Source organism: Triticum dicoccoides, chromosome 2A (assembly GCF_002162155.2).
Source record: "Triticum dicoccoides isolate Atlit2015 ecotype Zavitan chromosome 2A, WEW_v2.0, whole genome shotgun sequence".
NCBI classification, from domain to species: domain Eukaryota; kingdom Viridiplantae; phylum Streptophyta; class Magnoliopsida; order Poales; family Poaceae; genus Triticum; species Triticum dicoccoides.
Genome location: NC_041382.1, coordinates 199,433,065 through 199,452,302, shown reverse-complemented (window position 1 = coordinate 199,452,302; position 19,238 = coordinate 199,433,065).

Below are 19,238 nucleotides of genomic sequence, written 5' to 3'. Positions count from 1 at the left end.
GTGGATGAACAGGACCCCGTGGTATTGCCTCTGGATGAACAGGACCCCGATCGATCGAGCCGGTTGGGGCTGGATGAATAGGACCCCGTGGAGGGCTAGATGAACAGGACCACCCCATGGAGGGCAGGATGAACAGTAGACGGTGGAGGGCAGGATGAATAGTAGCCCGTGGAGGGGTGGTTGAACAGGAGCCCGTGGAGAGGGCTGGTTGAACAGTAGCCGGTGGAGTAGCGCGCGGTGGATGCTGGATGAACAGGAGCCCATGGATGAACAGTCGCAGGTGGTGGCTGGAGGAGGTCGGCGATGGATGAACAGTAGCTCGTGGAGGCTGGAGGGGGTCGACGGTGGAGATGAACAGTATCCCGTGGAGTCCCGTTTTGCGGTACGCCACACCCCTCCCGATGAACAGGACCCCCGTTTCCACCATACCGCTCCAACACAAGTTTGTTTCGTCCGTTTTGCGGTACGCCACACCCCTCCCGATCAACATGACCCCTGTTTCGACCGTAGGAGGTCCGTTTCCTCTGTTTTGTGGTACGCCAGACCCCTCCCGATGAACATGATCCCGTTTCGAACGTGGCCGGTCAAACACAAGGCCGTTTCCTTCGTTCTGCGGTACGCCAGGCCTCGTTTCCATCGCCTGTTCCGTCCAAGCCCTCCCGATGAACACGACACATTCCGTTGCATCCCCATGAACACGACACATTCCGTTGCCTCCCCATGAACACGACGCATTCCGTTGCCTCCCCATGAACACGACAACGACGCTTTTTCTCCGTTCCGACCCAGCCACGTACACGAGCCCTGGCCGTACGTATGCGCGAGTAGGCATTCGAGACCCCGCCCGTATGTACACATACGTAGCCATATTTTCTTTCTTGCACCCTAGCCGCTGTACGTACGTGTACATGCTACGTGCGCGCCTCTAATACGACATGTGCGTGCCTCTACATCGACCAGTATATATGTACGTACATGTTCGCGACCAGAATGACAACGCTACATACGCTTCGACCAGGTGGGTCCCGATTGTCAGGCACTTCCTTGCATGCGAACATGTAGCTGGTGGTTCCCAGCAGTCAGGGGGGCGAAATACGGTGGCCTGTCCGGTGGGTCCCTGCTGTCAGGTGGAGGAATAATTATTTTGCACGTAATAAGGAGGCACTTCCTTGCTGCGGCCGTGGACCCAGCTGTCAGCCTCTCCACGTAAAGTCCACGTCCGATGGAAGCCGTTCCTTGACCATGTTGACCATGCCACGCGGAGAGCACCAGGGCGGTGGATGACGATGAGGCCTAGGAAGGGGACGACGTGGAGCCGGGGAAGACGCGGCAGTGGATGCCCACGCGTAGAGGAGTACGAGGGTTCACTGGTTCGCTGCGGTGTGAGGCTGCCGTCGCCGCAGAATAACAGGGGGTGTGGGTGAGTAGAGGGATGGCCTGGCCAGCGGTGGGAGTAGTAGGGGGCGATGAGGCCTCCGCCGCATCGCAGCCGGCCACGGGAGGCAGGAGCACGAGGCACGACTGACGCTGGTTTGGGCTGCTGGAGCAAGAAGACCAGAGGTTGAAGAAGCACTACGGCCGTTGGATGGACATCATACGGTCACTGGAGCTAGAATCGTGCATATTGACTAAGTTGACAAAGTCCTTCGTCCCCGTCAACTTAGTAGGCCCATAGGTCAGCCTCCCACCAAGGTGGGTCCCAGCTAGCAGGGGGTATTCATTTTTTTGAGTGTAATAAGGAGGCACTTCCTTGCGTGCGAAGATATAGCTGGTGGGTCCGAGCTGTCAGTGACGGTAACATTTTTTTCATGAAATACAGAGGCCCTTTCGGTGGGTCCCTGATGTCAGGTGGAGGAATCATTATTTTGCGCGTAATAAGGAGGCATTTCCTTGTGTGCGGCCATGGACCCAGCTGTCAGCCTCTCCATGTACAGTCCACTTCAGATGTGTGTCGGTCGTTGACCATGTTGACCAGGCGACGCCGAGAGCACCAGGGCGGTGGACGACGGCGAGGCCTAGGAAGGAAACGACAGAGGCAGGGAAGACTCGGCAGTTGTTTCCCACGCGAAGGGGAGTCCGACTGTACGAGGGTTTACTGGTTCGTCTGCCATTACCGGAGAATAACAGCAGGTGTGGGTGAGTAGAGGGATGGCTAGGCTAGCGATGGGAGTAAGGTGGGGCGGTGAGGCCTGCACGGCAGCACAGCCGGCCATGGGGAGGAGGGAGCAGGCAGTCTCGCCGGCGCTTGTTTGAGCAACTGGAGCAGGAAGAGCAGAGATTGAAGAAGCACGACGGCCGTTCGATGGACATCCAACAGTCACTGCTTGTGCGTCAACCTTTTTTTAGAAAAGCCTCAAATCTGTGGAAAACAGCATACAACCAATCTGCCATTATTTCTAATAATTTACAGCGCATTTGCTAATCCTTAAGGTTTTTTTGGAGCCCATATTCTTTTTGTTAGCATTACAACCCATATTGTGGCCACGGTTAAAAAATTAACGAAATTTTGCATATTTCGGTGCGGTCCAAACTGTTTTTAATCCCAAAATTTCGACTCACATTCAAATTGATTTTAAAAATAAATGTATATCAATATAAAATCCAACAAATTCTCCACGCATAAAAATTAATGTAATTTAAAATCTTGAAATGAAAAAAAGATATTTTAAACTAATTGTCGGTTTGGTGTGTTTTAAAAATATACAACCCATTTCTCATTACTGATGGGCCATTTTCTCGGCCAGCCGAATGGAGCTCTCCTCGTCTTGAAAGATTTGCAGCCCAACAGGCCTGACAAAGCGACTTACTTGGCAAATCACAAAAAACCGGGCTGTGGCCGTGGACCCAGCTGTCAGCCTCTCCACGTACAGTACTCTTCCGATGGAAGTCGGTCATTGACCACATTGACCACGCTGCGCCGAGAGCACCAAGGCAGTGGACGATGGCGAGGCCTAGGAAGGGGACGACGCGGAGCCGGGGAAGACGCGGCATGTTGGGGATCGTAGCAGAAATTTAAAATTTTCTACGCATCACCAAGATTAATCTATGGAGTAATCTAGCAACAAGGGGAAGGGAAGTGCATCTACATACCCTTGTAGATTGCTAAGCGGAAGAGTTGCAAGAACGTGGTTGGTGGAGTCGTACACACAGCGATTCAGATCGGGGTCGATTCCGATCTAAGCGCCGAATAACGGCGCCTCCGCGTTCAACACACGTACAGCCCGGTGACGTCTCCCGCGCCTTGATCTAGCAAGGAGAGAGGGAGAGGTTGGGGAAGACTCCGTCCAGCAGCAGCATGATGGCGTGGTGGTGGTGGAGGAGCGCGGGACTCCAGCAGGGCTTCACCAAGCACTACGAGAGACGAGGAGGGAGAGAGGTAGGGCTGCGCCAAGAGGGAGATCAAATCATGTGTTGGGCAGCCCCAATACCTCAAGTATATATAGGGGGAGGGGAGGGGCTGCTCCCTCATCTAGGGTTCCATCCCTAGGGGTGGCGGCAGCCCCCAAAGCCCATCTAGGGTGCGGCCAAGAGAGGGGGCGCCCAGGGTGGGCCTTAAGGCCCATCTGGACCTAGGGTTTGCCCCCTTCCCACTCTCCACGCGCCTTGAGCCTTGGTGGGGGGGCGCACCAGGCCACCTGGGGCTGGTCCCCTCCCACACTTGGCCCACGCAGCCTTCTGGGGTTGGTGGCACCACTTGGTGGACCCCGGGACCCTCCCGGTGGTCCCGGTACGTTACCAATAGCACCCGAAACTTTTCTGGTGGCCAAAACGGGACTTCCCATATATAAATCTTTAACTCAGGACCATTTCGGAACTCCTCGTGACATCCGGGATCTCATCCGGGACTTCAAACAACATTCGGTAACCACGTACATACTTTCCCTATAACCCTAGCGTCATCGAACCTTAAGTGTGTAGACCCTACGGCCTCGGGAGTCATGCAGACATGGCCGAGACAACTCTCCGGTCAATAACCAATAGCGGGATCTGGATACCCATGTTGGCTCCCACATGCTCCACGATGATCTCATTGGATGAACCACAATGTCAAGGATTCAATCAATCCCGTATACAATTCCCTTTGTCTATCGGTACGATACTTGCCCGAGATTCGATCGTCGGTATCCCGATACCTCGTTCAATCTCGATACCAGCAAGTCTCTTTACTCGTTCCGTAACACATCATCCCATGATCAACTCCTTGGTCACATTGTGCACATTATGATGATGTCCTACCGAGTGGGCCCAGAGATACCTCTCCGTTACATGGAGTGACAAATCCCAGTCTCGATTCATGCCAACCCAACAGACACTTTCGGAGATACCCGCAGTGCACCTTTATAGCCACCCAGTTACGTTGTGACGTTTGGTACACCCAAAGCATTCCTATGGTATCCGGGAGTTGCATAATCTCATGGTCTAAGGAAATGATACTTGACATTAGAAAAGCTTTAGCATACGAACTACACGATCTTGTGCTAGGCTTAGGATTGGGTCTTGTCCATCACATCATTCTCCTAATGATGTGATCCCGTTATCAATGACATCCAATGTCCATGGTCAGGAAACCGTAACCATCTATTGATTAACGAGCTAGTCAACTAGAGGCTTACTAGGGACATGGCATTGTCTATGTATCCACACATGTATCCGAGTTTCCTATCAATACAATTCTAGCATGGATAATAAACGATTATCATGAACAAGGAAATTTAATAATAACTAATTTATTATTGCCCCTAGGGCATATTTCCAATAGTCTCCCACTTGCACTAAAGTCAATAATCTAGTTCACATCACTATGTGATTGCAATAAATTCAACACCCATGGGGTTTGTTCATATCTTGCTTGTGAGAGAGGTTTATTAGTCAATGAGTCTGAACCTTTCAGATCCATGTGTGCTTTACAAATCTCTATGTCATCTTGTAGATGCAGCTACCACGCGCTACTTGGAGCTATTCCAAATAACTGTTCTACTATACGAATCCGGTTTACTCCTCGGAGTCATCCAGATTAGTGTCAAAGGCTGCATCGACGTAACCCTTTACGACGAACTCTTTTACCACCTCCATAAACGAGAAAATTCCTTAGCCCACTAGTTACTAAGGATAAGTTCGACCGCTGTCGTGTGATCCATTCCTGGATCACTCTTGTACCTCTTGGCTGACTCATGGCAAGGCACACTTTAGGTGCAGTACATGACATGGCATACTATAGAGCCTATGTCTAAAGCATAGGGGACGACCTTCGTCCTTTCTCTCTATTCTGCCGTGGTCAGGTCTTGAGTTTTACTCAATACTCATACCTTATAACACAACCAAGAACTCCTTCTTTGCCGATCTATTTTTGAACTCCTTCAAAATTTTGTCATGGTATGTGTTCGTTTGAAAGTACTATTAATCAATTTTGATCTATCCTCATAGATCTCGATGCTCAATGTTCAAGTAGCTTAATCCAGGTTTTCTATTGAAAAACACTTTTCAAATAACACTGCATGCTTTCCAAAAATTCTACATCATTTCTGTTCAACAATATGTGAACAACATTGACGGTGTCCTGCACTAGGGGGTACTCACCATGTCGTCTCCTGAACTATTAGATTGGGCCGAGGACCCCCATGGCCGCATACTCATGGGCCAGTTCGGACAGCTGCCGCATACAAGGAAGATTTCACAAGACTTGGCGATCAAGACAAGGACTCCACCCCACCGGCGTATTCGGCTAGAACTCTTGTCATCCTAGGCCTCTGGTGCATTATATAAACCGAGGCCGTGCTAGTCGATAGATAAGATACAATATAGACAACAATCATATCATAGGCTAGCTTCTAGGGTTTAGCCTCCTTGATCTCGTGGTAGATCTACTCTTGTACTACCCATATCATCAATATTAATCAAGCAGGAGTAGGGTATTACCTCCATCGAGAGGGCCCGAACCTGGGTAGAAAACATCGTGTCCCTTGTCTCCTGTTATCATCCGGCCTTGACGCACAGTTCGGGACCCCCTACCCGAGATCCGCCGGTTTTGACACCGACATTAGTGCTTTCATTGAGAGTTCCGCTGTGTGATCGACAAAAGGATCGATGGCTCGCCTGCAGATCAACTGCGACTTCGGCATCTTCGTCACCAGCTCGACTGGTCACCTTGGTTTGACCAAGAATTGCGCCCCGTGTTTGGATCACCATGTCCGGACGAGGGCCTTCATCAAACATCAACTCCGATCTCTATCAAGATCATGGAGGAATCATCTATGGAGCTCGGGGGCTCAACGTCAACATTGCCCTCAAGCGACTGTGCTGTTTTTCCAAACAGCGAACGCGTATCCGCCGCCACTGCTTGCTCGAGCATCGCTTTAACGATCGCTTTAGTGGAATTGTGCGGAATTGAGTCTACAACAACCCTGGAAAATTTCGTCGAGTTTCGATGGAAGAATCTCTGGCAATCCACGATATACCAAAGCCCTGTCAAATCTGGACGGGAATTTGGATGAGTTTAGGGCGTGGTGTCCAGCTTCTAGCTCGGACGTCCTTTGGAAGATCCAACCGTTGATCGGCTGGGGAATTCCTATATCTACCACCTCTCCAAATTTCGGCTCGATCCGACCGTCCAAACTCCGGGAACCTTCCGATTAGCGCATCACTTTTCGGATCTGTTTTCTGCGCGAAAACGAATCCGACCCGAGTTCATCTTTTTTATGAACAGGATTTCGGACATCCCTTTTGAAGGAAGTTTTGTATGGGGTATTGTGTTTTGTTTCCGAACACATCCCACTAACTGTAAGATCTTTTGAACATGATCTTCAACATCATGCTGGTGTCAAACCAGTTCGGCAATATTACTCCACGGCTGCCGACCTGCGCTAGACACGGCGTCACTTTGTTGAGCCGAGCTCAACTTATTCGGATCATCATCTCGGCAAGGCGAACAAGAGCCCAACATCGCGAAGGATAAATCATCACCAACATCGTCGCCCCACGGATTACACAGAGCGGGCATACCGGCATCATTGCACGGTCACTTCATCAAGCCGGCATCGACCACGTCACGACCTGCATCGGCAGGGCCGCACTATTGCTTCTTCAAGCTGGTGTCCATCACGCCGACCTACTTCGACTCATCGACTGACATCGAGGCTTCGCCATCTCTTCATCAACCTACTCCGTTAATGGGTGTGCGGATCGAGTCCCAATTTTGGGAATCACCTTCCTTCGGATTGCTACAACAAATAAACCAAGTGCTATTAATCCTAGTATATTTTGCTTGTTTGGGTTCAATTTTTTCCAAGGAATTATTACTCTGGTTTGTCTATCATATGTACACAGGTCTATCAAATGGTGGCCGCATTAACGACGGTCGCATGGTGGTCCGGTCAGTGTCCGTACATAGTCCGGCGAATGCCGCATCCAGAACTAGGACCGACCTGTGAATTCAGGCTTTGCCACGCCTTTACCGCATCACGCCGACACCCTGCATTAACATTAACTTCGGCGCCGGGCCATATTTCTTTTATTACACTCTTTGCATAAATTATTTATTATGCAACATTTTTTTAATTATCATTATTACTATTATCTCCGGTTTGCACTATTTTATGTGGCACAGGAAAATGATCCAGCCGGACTATATCCTTTGGCGTCACCTCGGCTGGACGGGGGGCTTCGTCAACACTTCATTACCCCATGCCGGGGACTTCGGCATCACTCTGCCGGCCTGCATTGACCGTGCTATGTCACCACTTCGGAGTGCCGAGCTCTTTGCTCCGCCACCTCGGGACCGACTTGGGGGATGGCACCTTGTCCCGCATCAAGCTCTTACCGCGTCATCAATACCGAACACATTAACCAGCTAAGTTGCCTTCATGCTCAAAGTTTTAAAATTTTTAACTTGTGTTCGGCTCGACTAAGCATTATACTTTTTTGAAAAAAAGTTGCTTGTAAAATTCTTTCCTTGTCCAAACTTTGTTTGTGACGCATAAATTCAAATACCCTGTTTACTTGGGGGCTTCCTTTATGAAGCTTTTCCTGTTGCATATGATTATACTTGTACGGCTTCGTTCCTTGTTCGTGTATTACGCCACAATATGCACCACATTGACTTAAGCGATTTGGAAGCTGGGTTGCCTCGCTCCTGTGTTTACCCCTACGTTCCCGATTGTTCGGCTAGGGAGTAAAGGGAGCACCTCTGTGATTGTCACGATCGGGTTACCCGAGCCGGACCTCAGACTGGGTGAAGCCAAAAGCTAGCGCTCTTATAGTTATTCAATGATGGTCGGCACACAACGGAACTCATGAGTACAAAAAATCTATTGCACAAGTCTCATATTAACAATGAGCACCGAAGAAAGGTATCGGTGGGGGTACTATTTTCTTCGAAGATGCTTCTTACACTTCACGGTAATATAGCATAAGTTCCCTGAGCGCACTTTGTCTGTTACAGCCTTATGGCCTGATTGCCTGGTTATTGGAAACACCGTCGATATTCTCGACCGATGGAGTACATAACACTTTTCGGTCCTTGACCGAAGAGGGAGAAGCCGACGGTCGGTTAAGACGCATTTAAAGTTCGGTTGAACATAGATATGATATAAGTACTTCGGTACATGCAATCATTCTCCTACCCAAGTCACTTGGGGGCTCTTAAGTTTATTTGAGCCGTCTTATAATAAGTGTTCTTCTTCTTAGTCATTGCAAAGTTTTATTATTATTATTTATCACTCCTTTTTTCGACACGAGTGTGCGGTCACTAGCCGGAGAGCCTAATTTCTCTCTCAAAGCCGCTAGAGTTTAGTTTGCTAAACTGGCCTGATGAGAAGTACTCTGCCCTCGGGATATGAGGTTGAAGCTGTAGGCTGACCCACTCGAAGTCTTGAGATAGGATGTATCATGTTAAAGCACGACAGAAGCACTTCCTTTTTCTAAGACCAATTTTCGGATTGGCACCGAACACTTGATATTGTTCGGACGTCATGTTTTTACCGACGTTTCTTGGTTTTCCAAGCTTTTTGGCACTTTTAAACTATTTGTGCTTTTCCAGCATTAGTCTCGCAGTGCAACGCCGGACACCTTTTAGGGATTCGGCAAAAACATTCTCAGAATATTGCTATATATGCATCGGTTTCGAATTGTGTCTTCGGTCAATAGTTGGGTTGCCTGGCTCCTGCACTTGCTTCCTACGTTCCGTTTTGTTCGGCTAAGCGTGCAAAGGGAGAACCACTGCGATTGTGCTTCCAGCTCACATGGTTAAGCACCTCAGTGGAGAAAGCCGAAAACTGACTGTCATAATAAGCGTAAACTGGTCAGCGATCCGATGACTATGTTAAATGACGGGCCATTCATAACATTGGCCGAAGTGTTTACGGCTTGACCCCGACTGTCGCCAAACACTACCAGGGGCTATTAACTGGCCTCCCAAACTAAATCCTTGATATTTTGCTCTTATATTAGAGCTGAGGTTTAATGATCATGCTTAGCATGACAACCCAAAGAAAGGAACCGATAGCGGGACCATTTTCTTTGGAAGACGTTTCTTCTGTTAAACAGTAATATAACTCTCTGCGTACCTTTTTTTATAAAACCGTATGGCCAGATTGCCTTGTTTGTTGTAAATCTTTGCCCTCATAAAGGCTTTATAAAGTAGGACAAACACTCCTCGGCTACTGGCCAAGGAGGTGGAAGCTGATGGTCGGTCAACAAAGTTTTGTACAATGCGGATCCGAGCATTAATGACGTAAAGTACTTGGATACATAGAGTCATTACACATAATTTGTGATTTTACTATGGATATTGATCCTTAATTCGGCCACCCGTGCCCGCATTAAGGCTCGGGGGCTACTGGGCTTCAGGCTTATTATTTACAAATATTAAAGGGGCACATCGATCCCCTGATTGGTGTTGCCACCCGACCAGTGTCTCAGGGGCTACTGCATTGCTTGTCCAATGCAGAAAATTTATGTGCAATATAGTTTCCGAGGAGATTTTGATCCTCAGGTTGGTCGGCCACACCCAACCCGAGTCTCGAGGACTGAGCACGCCGCTTTTAGTGACCCAAAGTATTCTGCCGAGCTTGGACTTGATCCTCAGGCCGATTTTGCAAATCAACCTGAGTCTCAGCGGCTACTAGGATCAGCGGTCTTACATCATCCTTCAGGTGCATCTCGGGTTTTAGACCGATACACACCTTGAGGGCTACTGGCTATATATCTCGGCAGAGAATAAATTGCACCAACAAAAAATATTCACAAAAATCGGCCCACATTCGGGGTGGTGCACCACCTCGTAAGCAGTCCGGCATAAAGCTCGGGCGCTAGTGGCTGGCTCTGTAGAGGGCATTTCCGGCGTTAAGCTCGGCTAAACTCCTTCAAACTTTTTTGAACCAAGGTGATATGACACCTCGGATATAGTCCGGCGTTGGAGCTCGGATACATGGTCCGGCGTTGGAGCTCGGATACATAGTCCGGTGTTGGAGCTCGGATACATTCCGGCGTTAGAGCTGGGAAGCGGTCCGACATTGGTGCTCGGCTGCAAAAGATACCTCGAATACAGTCCGGCGTTAGAGCTCGGACGCAAGAGGACCCTGCCTCCCGGGAACAACTTCAAACCCGAGGTGTGGCATAAAAATAAACAAGGCATTGATAAGGGCCGGAAACTTAAAGGGGCTCCTCGGATACCCGACGTGTAAACTCGTCGAATGCATTTCGGCGATCCTCAAGATCGAAGATAAAGAAGATTTGTTGAACCAGTTTTCAAGACCGGCAACCGAAGATGAAGAACAGTTCGGAAGAATCGAGGAGCGTCCCTAACTTGAAGACCGGTTTAGGGGGCTACTGACGGTGTCCTGGACTAGGGGGTACTCACCACGTCGTCTCCCGATCTATTAGATTGGGCCGAGGACCCCCATGGCCGCATACTCATGGGCCAGTTCGGACAGCTGCCGCATACAAGGAAGATTCCACAAGACTTGGCGATCAAGACAAGGACTCCACCCCACCGGCGTATTCGGCTAGGACTCTTGTTATCCTAGGCCTTTGGTGCATTATATAAACCGAGGCCGGGCTAGTCGATTGACAAGATACAATATATACAACAATTATACCATAGCCTAGCTTCTAGGGTTTAGCCTCCTTGATCTCGTGGTAGATCTACTCTTGTACTACCCATATCATCAATATTAATCAAGCAGGAGTAGGGTATTACCTCCATCGAGAGGGCCCGAACCTGGGTAAAAAACATCGTGTCCCTTGTCTCCTGTTACCATCCGGCCTTGACGCACAGTTCGGGAGCCCCTACCCGAGATCCGCCGATTTTGACACCGACAAACATATACTCATCAAAAATTCTATAGTGCTCCCACTCACTTCTTTGTAAATACAAGTTTCTCATAAACTTTGTATAAACCCAAAATCTTTGATCATCTCATCAAAGCGTACATTCCAATTCCGAGATGCTTACTCCAGTCGTTTAGAAGGATTGCTGGAGCTTTGCATACTTGTTAGCATCTTTCAGGATTGACAAAACCTTCTGGTTGTATCACATACAACCTTTCCTCAAGAAAAACGTCGAGGAAACAATGTTTTTTTTGACATCCTATCTGCAAGATTTCATAAATAATGCAGTAACTGCTAACATAATTCCAACAGACTCTTAGCATAGCTACGAGTGAGAAAGTCTCATCGTAGTCAACTCCTTGAACTTGTCGGGAAACATCTTAACGACAAGTTGAGCTTTCTTAATGGTGACACTTACCATCATTGTCCGTCTTCCTTTTAAAATCCATCTGCACCCAACAGCCTTACGACCATCAAGTAGTTCTTTCAAAGTCTATACTTTGTTTTATACATGGATCCTTTCTTGGATTTTATGGCCTCGAGCCATTCGTTGGAATCCGGGCCCACCATCGCTTCTCCATAGCTCGTAGGTTCATTGTTGTCTAGCAACATGACTTCCAAGACAGGATTATGTACCACTCTGAAGTAGTATGCATCCTTGTCGACCTATGAGGTTTGGTAGTGACTTGATCCGAAGTTTTGTGATCATTATCATAAGCTTCCACTTCAATTGGTGTAGGTGCCACAGGAACAACTTCCTGTGCCCTGCTACACACTAGTTGAAGTGACGGTTCAATAACCTCATCAAGTCTTCACCATCCTCCCACTCAATTCGTTCAAGAGAAACTTTTCCTTGAGAAAGGACCTGTTTCTAGAAACAATCACTTTTGCTTCCGGATTTGGAATAGGAGGTATACCCAACTATTTTTGGGTATTCTATGAAGATGCATTTATTCGCTTTGGGTTCGAGCTTATCAGCCTGAAACCTTTTCACATAAGCATCGCAGCCCCAAACTTTTAAGAAATGACAGCTTAGGTTTCTCTAAACCATAGTTCATACGGTGTCGTCTCAACGGAATTGTGTGGTGCCCTATTTAAAGTGAGTGCGCTTGTCTCTAATGCCTAACCCATAAATGATAGTGGTAATTCGATAAGAGACATCATGGTATGCACCATATCCAATAGGGTGCAGTTGTGATGTTCGGACACACCATCACACTATGGTGGTCCAGGCAGTATTAGTGTGAAACAATTTCCACAATGTCTTAATTGTGTGCCAAACTCGTAACTCAGATATTCATCTCTATGATCATATCATAGACATTTTATCATCTTGTCACGACGATCTTCAACTTCACTCTAAAATTACTTGAACCTTTCAATAATTTAGACCTGTGTTTCATCAAGTAAATATACTCAGCATCTACTCAAATCATCTGTGAAGTAAGAACATAACGATATCCACTGCGTGCCTCAGCACTCATTGGACTGCACACATCAAAAATGTATTACATCCAACAAGTTGCTTTCTTGTTCCATCTTACTGAAAACGAGGCATTTCAGTCATCTTGCCCATGTGGTATGATTTGCATGTCTCAAGTGATTCAAAATCAAGTGAGTCCAAACGATCCATCTGTATGGAGTTTCTTCATGCATATCTACCAATAGATATGGTTTGCATGTCTCAATCCTTTCAAAAACGAGTGAGTCCAAAGATCCATCAACATGGAGCTTCTTCATGCGTTTTATACCAACATGACTCAAATGGAAGTGCCACAAGTACGTGGTACTATCATTACTATCTTATATCTTTTGGCATGAACATGTGTATCACTACGATCGAGATTCAATAAACCATTCATTTTAGGTGCAAGACCATTGAAGGCATTATTCAAATAAACAGAGTAACCATTATTCTCCTTAATTGAATAACCGTGTGGCGATAAAAATAATCCAATCATGTCTATGCTCAACGCAAACACCAAATCACAATTATTTCGGTTTAACACCAATCCCGATGGTAGAGGGAGCGTGCAATGCTTGATCACATCAACCTTGGTAACACTTCCAACACATATCGTCATCTCACCTTTAGCTAGTCTCCACAGCCTTTTATTTCGAGTTACTAATGCTTAGCAACCGAACCGGTATTTATTACCCTGGTGCTACTAGGAGTACTAGTAAAGTACACAATAATATGACGTATATCCAAAATACTTCTGTCGGCCTTGCCAACCTTCTCATCTACCAAGTATCTAGGGTAGTTCTGCTTCAGTGACCGTTCCCCTCATTATAGAAGCACTTAGTCTCGGGTTTGGTTCAACCTTGGGTTTCTTCACTGGAGCAGTAACTGATTTGCCATCTCATGAAGTATCCCTTCTTTCCCTTGCCCTTGTTGAAACTAGTGGTTTAACCATCAACAATTGATGCTCCTACTTGATTTCTACTTTCGCGGTGTCAAACATCGCGAGTTGCTCAAGGATCATCATGTCTATCCCTGATATGTTATAGTTCATCACTAAGCTCTAATAGCTTGGTGGCAGTGACTATGGAGAACTATCACTATCTCATCTGGAAGATTAACTCCCACTTGATTCAAGCGATTGCAGTACTCAGACAATCTGAGTACATGCTCAACGATTGAGTTTTTCTCCCTTAGTTTGCAGGCTTAAGAAACTTGTCAGAGGTCTCATACCTCTTGACATGGGCACTAGTCTGAAATTCCAATTTCAGTCTTTGGAACATCTCATATGTTCTGCGACGTTTCAAAACGTCGCTGGTGCCACAATTCTAAACCGTTAGTATTACGTACTGAACTATCACGTAGTCATCAAAACGTGTATGTCAGATTTTTTCCAACATCTACAGACGACGCTCGAGGTTCAACACACTGAGCGGTGCATTAAGGACATAGCCCTTCTGTGCAGCAATGAGGACAATCCTCAGTTCATGGACTCAGTCTGCATAATTGCTACTGTCAACTCTCAACTAAATTTTCTCTATATCTAAAACAGTAGAACCAAAGTGTGAGCTATGACATAATTTGCAAAGACCTTTTGACTATGTTCATGATAATTAAGTTCATCTAATCAAATTATTCAATGAACTCCCACTTAGATAGACATCCCACTAGTCATCTAAGTGATACATGATCCGAGTCAACTAGGCCGTGTCCGATCATCACGTGAGACTGACTAGTCATCATCGGTGAACATCTTCATGTTGATCGTATCCACTATACGACTCATGTTCGACCTTTTGGTATTGTGTGTTCCGAGGCCATGTCTGTACATGCTAGGCTCGTCAATTTAACCTAAGTGATTTGCGTGTGTAAATCTGGCTTACACCCGTTGTATGCGAACATTAGAACCTATCACACCCGATCATCACGTGGTGCTTCGGAACAACGGACCTTAGCAACGGTGCACAATTAGGGGGAACACTTTCTTAAAATTATTGCGAGGGATCATCTTATTTATGCTACAGTCGTTCTAAGAAAATAAGATGTAAACATGACAAACATCACATGCAAATCATAAACTAACATGATATGGCCAATATCATCTTGTGCCTTTGATCTCCATCTTCGAGGCGCGGCATGAACACCATCACCACCGGCATGACACCATGATCTCCATCATCATGATATCCATCACTGTGTCTTCATGAAGTTGCCTCGCCAACTATTACTTCTACTACTATGGCTAACGGTTAGCAATAAAGTAAAGTAATTACATGGCGTTTTCATTGACACGCAGGTCATAAATAAATTAAGACAACTCCTATGGCTCCTGCCGGTTGTCATACTCATCGACATGCAAGTCGTGATTCCTATTACAAGAACATGATCAATCTCATACATCAGATATATCATTCATCACATCCTTTTGGCCATATCACATCACATAGCATACCCTGCAAAAACAAGTTAGACGTCCTCTAATTGTTGTTGCATGTTTTACGTGGCTGCTATGGGTTTCTAGCAAGAACGTTTCTTACCTACGCAAAACCACAATGGTGATATGCCAATTGCTATTTACCCTTCATAAGGACCCTTTTCATCGAATCCGATCCGACTAAAGTGGGAGAGACAGACACCCGCCAGCCACCTTATGCATCAAATGCATGTCAGTCGGTGGAACCAGTCTCACATAAGCGTACGTGTAAGGTCGGTCCGGGACGCTTCATCCCATAATGCCGCCGAATCAAGATAAGACTAGTAACGGCAAGCAAATTGAACAAATCATCGCCCACAACTACTTTGTGTTCTACTCGTGCATAGAAACTATGCATAGACCTAGCTCATGATGCCACTGTTGGGGATCGTAGCAGAAATTTAAAATTTTCTACGCATCACCACGATCAATCTATGGAGTAATCTAGCAATGAGGGGAAGGGGAGTGCATCTACATACCCTTGTAGATCGCTAAGCGGAAGCGTTGCAAGAATGCGGTTGGTGGAGTCGTACACGCAGCGATTCAGATCGCGGTCGATTCCAATCTAGGCGCCGAACAACGGCGCCTCCGCATTCAACACACGTATAGCCCAGTGACGTCTCCCATGCCTTGATCCAGCAAGGAGAGAGGGAGAGGTTGGGGAAGACTCCGTCCAGCAGCAGCACGACTGCGTGGTGGTGGTGGAGGACCGCGGGACTCCAGCAGGGCTTCGCCAAGCACTACGAGAGATGAGGAGGGAGAGAGGTAGGGCTGCGCCAAGAGGGAGAACAAATCATGTGTTGGGCAGCCCCAATAACTCAACTATATATAGGGGGAGGGGAGGGGCTGCGCCCCCATCTAGGGTTCCATCCCTAGGGGTGGCGGCAGCCCCCAAAACCCATCTAGGGTGCGGCCAAGAGAGGGGGGCGCCCCAGGGTGGGCCTTAAGGCCCATCTGGACCTAGGGTTTGCCCCCTTCCCACTCTCCACGCGCCTTCGGCCTTGGTGGGGGGGGGGTGCACCAGCCCACCTGGGGTTGGTCCCCTCCCACACTTTGCCCACACAGCCTTCTGGGGCTGGTGGCCCCACCTGGTGGACCCTCGGGACCCTCCCGGTGGTCCCGGTACGTTACCGATAGCACCTGAAACTTTTCCGGTGACCAAAACGGGACCTCCCATATATAAATCTTTCCCTCCGGACCATTCCGGAACTCCTCGTGACGTCCGAGATCTCATCCGGGACTCCGAACAACATTCGGTAACCGCGTACATACTTTCCCTATAACCCTAGCATCATCGAACCTTAAGTGTGTAGACCCTACGGGCTCGGGAGTCATGCAGACATGGCCGAGACAACTCTCCAGTCAATAACCAACAGCGGGATCTAGATACCCATGTTGGCTCCCACATGCTCCACGATGATCTCATTGGATGAACCATGATGTCAAGGATTCAATCAATCCCGTATACAATTCCCTTTGTCTATCGGTACGATACTTGCCCGAGATTCGATCGTCGGTATCCCGATACCTCGTTCAATCTCATTACCGGCAAGTCTCTTTACTTGTTCCGTAACACATCATCCCGTGATCAACTCCTTGGTCACATTGTGCACATTATGATTATGTCCTACCAAGTGGGCCCAGAGATACTTCTCCGTTACACGGAGTGACAAATCCCAGTCTCGATTCGTGCCAACCCAACAGACATTTTCGGAGATACCCACAGTGCACCTTTATAGCCACCCAGTTACGTTGTGATGTTTGGTACACCCAAAGCATTCCTACGGTATCCGGGAGTTGCACAATCTCATGGTCTAAGGAAATGATACTTGACATTATAAAAGCTTTAGCATACGAATTACACGATCTTGTGCTAGGCTTAGGATTGGGTCTTGTCCATCACATCATTCTCCTAATTGTGTGATCCCGTTATCAATGACATCCAATGTCCATGGTCAGGAAACCGTAACCATCTATTGATCAACGAGCTAGTCAACTAGAGGCTTACTAGGGACATGGTGTTGTCTATGTATCCACACATGTATCTGAGTTTCCTATCAATACAATTCTATCATGGATAATAAATGATTGTCATGAACAAGGAAATATAATAATAACTAATTTATTATTGCCTCTACGGCATATTTCCAACATGGCAGTGGATGCCCACGCGGAGAGGAGTACGAGGGTTCACTGGTTCGACTGCGGCGTGAGGCTGCCGTCGCCGCAGAATAACAGGGGGTGTGGGTGAGTGGAGGGATAGCATGGGCCAGCGGTGGGAGTAGTAGGGGGCGTGAGGCCTCCGTGGCATCACAGCCGACCACGAGAGGCAGGAGCACGCGGCATGACCGGCGCAGCTTTGGGCGGCTGGAGCAAGAAGACCAGAGGTTGAAGAAGCACTACGACCGTTGGATGGACATCGTACGGTCACTGGAGCTAGATTCGTTCATATTGACTAACTTGACAAAGCCCTCCATCCTCGTCAACTTAGTAGGCCCACAAGTCAGCCTCCCACCAGGTTGGATTCCAGCTAGCAGGGGGACTATTCATTTTTCTATGCGTAATAAGGAGGCACTTTCGGTGGGTCCGAGCTGACAGCGGGAGGGGGGGGGGCGTTTTTTTGTGAAATACGGTGGTCTATCCGGTGGGTCCCAGCAGTCAGGGGTAAACGTTTTTTTCGCGAAATACGGTGGCCCGTCCGGTCGGTCCCAGCAGTTAGTGGGGAAATGTTTTTTCCGCGAAATACTGGTGGCCCATCCGGTGGGTCCCTGCTGTCAGGTGGATGAATAATTATTTTGCGCGTAATAAGGAGGCACTTCCTTGCAGCTCCCGTGGACCCAGCTGTCAGCCTCTCCACGTACAGTACTCTTCCGATGGAAGTCGGTTGTTGACCACATTGACCACGCCGCGCCAAGAGCACCACGGCGGTGGACGACGGCGAGGCCTAGGAAGGGGATGACACGGAGCCGGGGAAGACGCGGCAGGGGATGCCCACGCGGAGAGGAGTACGAGGGTTCACTGGTTCGGCTGCGGTGTGAGGCTGCCATCATCGCAGAATAACAGGGGGTGTGGGTGAGTGGAGGGATGGCCTGGCCAGCGGTGGGAGTAGTATGGGGACGGTGAGGCCTCCGCGGCAGCACAACCGACCACGGTAGGCAGGAGCATGCGGCACGACCGGCGCTGCTTTGGGTGGCTGGGGCAAGAAGACCAGAGGTTGAAGAAGCACTACGGACGTTGGATGGACATCCTTGACCACGCCGCGCCGAGAGCACTAGGGCGGTGGACGACGGTGAGGTCTACGAAGGGAAGGACACAGAGCCGGGGAAGACACGGCAGTGGCTGCCCACGCGGTGGAGAGTACGAGGGTTGACAGGTTCGGCTGCCGTCGCCGGAAAATAACAGGAGGTGTGGGTGTGTAGAGGGATAGACAGGCCAGGGATGCGACTATGATGGGGCCGTGAGGCCTTCCCAGCAGCACTGCCGGCCATGGGAGGCGGGAGCAGGCGGTTCCGACGGCGCTGGTTTGGGTGGCTGGGGCAGGAAGATCAGAGACTGAAGAAGCACGATTGTCGTTAGATTGACATCTAATGGTCTAACGCTGGTAGAGTCGACTGTTGACTAAGTTTCTTTTTTGAGAAACCTTGTGTACGCATGAACTTAGTAGGCCCACAAGTCAGCCTCCAAATCTATGGCAGACAACATAAAGCCCATTTGCTATTTTTTATAATTTGCAGCCCATTTGCTAATTCTTAAGTAATTTATTACAGCCCATTTTCTGCCCAGGACCACGGTCAAAAAGTCCAACCTTATTTTGCATATTTCGGTGGAGTCCGAACTGTTGTAATCCTGAAATGATAAACATTTTTTTAAGAACTTATTGATTTGCCAAAAAATCATTTTGTTTTTGTAAGCAAATAAGACGTGGGACAATTTAGTTGGTTTAAGGGAAAACCAGTGGTAAAAAAATCAACGCTGGGT